The sequence below is a fragment of the Aplysia californica genome, unplaced genomic scaffold (genome assembly GCF_000002075.1).
Source record: "Aplysia californica isolate F4 #8 unplaced genomic scaffold, AplCal3.0 scaffold00329, whole genome shotgun sequence".
Classification (NCBI taxonomy): Eukaryota; Metazoa; Mollusca; class Gastropoda; order Aplysiida; family Aplysiidae; genus Aplysia; species Aplysia californica.
In genome coordinates this window covers 43,018-45,474 of record NW_004797599.1, presented here as the reverse complement: position 1 = coordinate 45,474, position 2,457 = coordinate 43,018, and the positions used below count along the sequence as shown (strand labels likewise).

Here is a 2,457-nt window from a genome sequence, read left to right as displayed (position 1 = left end):
AGAGAGAGAGAGAGAGAGAGAGAGAGAGAGAGAGAGAGAGAGAGAGAGAGAGAGAGAGGGAGGGAGACGAATGAAAGTTTTACTATATAGATGACAGTGGTCAGAGTCAGGCGGAATAATTAGTAATTAGGCCTTGAGGTTTGGGTAGACCCAGAGACAGTCTCAGACTGGTGGAAAATGAAACGTCAAGTATCTAAGGGACGTTACCTTAAAATTTTTTAAATAATAAGGGAAAGCACTCTCAAGCAAATCGAACAGAGTCACTGTTGCTACTACACGCGCTGGCAGCCAGTGGCAGAAGAAGTTCCACAATCTCGTCTCAGATCGGCCCACAAGAGTTTCTTTCTATTTCGACGAGTCGTGCTCTTGGCAGTTCTTGCTTTTTATGACGAATGACAAGAGTGAGTTGAATGGAAGTTTTTTGTAAAAGACATCTAGATCTAGACTCTAGATATAGATTTAGATCGTGATCATAGATTCTCGGCCTTTTGGCTACGATTAGTAAGATCAAAGGCCGAAGATAAAACACCAGATTCTGGCTAGAATTCTAGATCTACTAGATCTAGATCTAGATCTAGATCTAGATCTATAATCTAGATAGATCTAGATCTAGATCTAGATTCTAGACTGACTCTAGTCTAGTGACGATCTCTTTTTATTTTTGTTATGACTATGACACTGTAAAGGTGACATATTAAATGCACACACATGTCTTGGGGCTTCACTCACTGAGACTGAAAGTCTGCCAACAGAGAACCAATCCTCTGGGTGATGTTTTGACAAGGTCTTAACTTCTCAGGCTACAACTTGAGGGGATTACTCTGAAGAACTCCTTTCATTCAGAACTGTTGTTGTTTCCACAATCATTTGCCCTCAATAGTAATAGTACTGCTTATAGAAGCTTAGCCTGTATCCGTAATGTATATCTTCTTCTTGACAAAACATTGGCGACTGTGCGTAAGACTGAAACCGAGAGGCATTGTTGTTGGCTGACCATGTCCATATTCATCGATCTGTCCCATGGTAGATCTAATCTAGTGTACTCTTAAAAAAGACTTGGCAGGTAGGACTTTTATTATTCATAAAATTTCTCATGGGGAATGTGAAGAAAAGACCTTTAGATCTGTCTAAATTCATGTTAGGCCTGTTCTAGCTAGATCTAGATCTAATCTAGATCTAGACGTCTAGATCGAGATCTGGCTTGTCCAACACAAAAACATCTAGATCTAGATATCTAGAAATCTATATCTAGATTCTAGATCTAGAATCTAGTTTTTTTAATGAATAAATTTTAAAATTCCATTTTGACTCTTGAGGTTCTAGGCTAGATATCTAGATCTAGATCTAGATCATCTAGATTTTAGATCTAGAGATCTAGATTCTACATGACAATTCTGAATTTGTCTTTTGAAGCAATTTTTTTCGACTTCTTAAATTGATGTGAAACGGCACTAGATCTAGATCTAGATTTCTAGATCTAGATCTAGATCTAGAAATCTATTAATAATAATTGATTCTCTGTGGTACAGGTGGCCTTTTTTTGAACGTCCATCTGAGGTTGAAAATAACATGATAGATCTATCTGTGTACTAGATCTATACTCATAGATACTTTCAGTAGGGTAGAGGGTGCATTTTCGACACCCTTTCCGGCAGGTCTGAGACTGCTGCTGTGTTCATTGGTCTGTGTAGTTGGATAAAATCAATTGAGCGGCGAGGTTCTGTCACCAGATGGTGAAGAAACCTCTGAGAAACTGTTTGTTGTATATAAAACAAGTGAATGTGCCTGCCAAGTTGATTGTAACCCTCTCTTAAAGTGTGTGGGGTGCGTAATTCAAAATTTCGACACCCCTTGTTCTAATTCCGACACCCCTGTGAGGGGAACTTCGACACCGGTTGTTCCAATTACGACACCACTGTGGGGAACTTCGACATTGCTTGGGGGGAAATGCGACACGCAAGGCCCGGACCGGCCCAGTGCTGTAGTTAGGCTTAGGCCTAGGCTAGGCCTAGGCCTAGGCTTGGGTCCAGGAGGTCATGGGTTCGATCCTCGGCATTTCAGTATTAGCATTTCTTTTCTGCTTGACACACGGCATTAATTTCATTAAAGGAAAAGTAGTTGGTCTGTCGTTTGGCTAGTATACACTGACTGAGTGAGGCAAACATATTGCCCTGTCCTTTCACCTGATTGTGGTTTCGCTGCATCATCAAATCTCCACAATATTAGTATCACTACAATTATCATCATTAACATCACCATCAGCGACAGCAGCATCACTGACCTCAACATCAGTAACAGATGCAAGAACTGAATTAGTATTAGTTCATTATCATGATCATCACCAGCACCAGCATTGCCCTACCATCTTCATCATCACCATCACCATCACCATCATGTCATCATCTTTATCACCACCGCTACCACCAGCATCATCATTACTAGGCCTATCACCCGCAT

General features: G+C 40.6%; 1 protein-coding gene across 1 annotated transcript in view; it reads left to right on the top strand.

Moving 5' to 3' along the window:
• The first annotated feature begins 252 nt into the window (after positions 1–252).
• LOC101855352 overlaps positions 253–2,457 on the top strand; it is a 17,323-nt gene continuing 15,118 nt past the window's right edge. The window contains exon 1 of the mRNA XM_005102524.3: positions 253–401. The gene's annotated coding sequence lies outside the window, so the exon portion shown is untranslated. The remainder of the gene's footprint in view (positions 402–2,457) is intronic.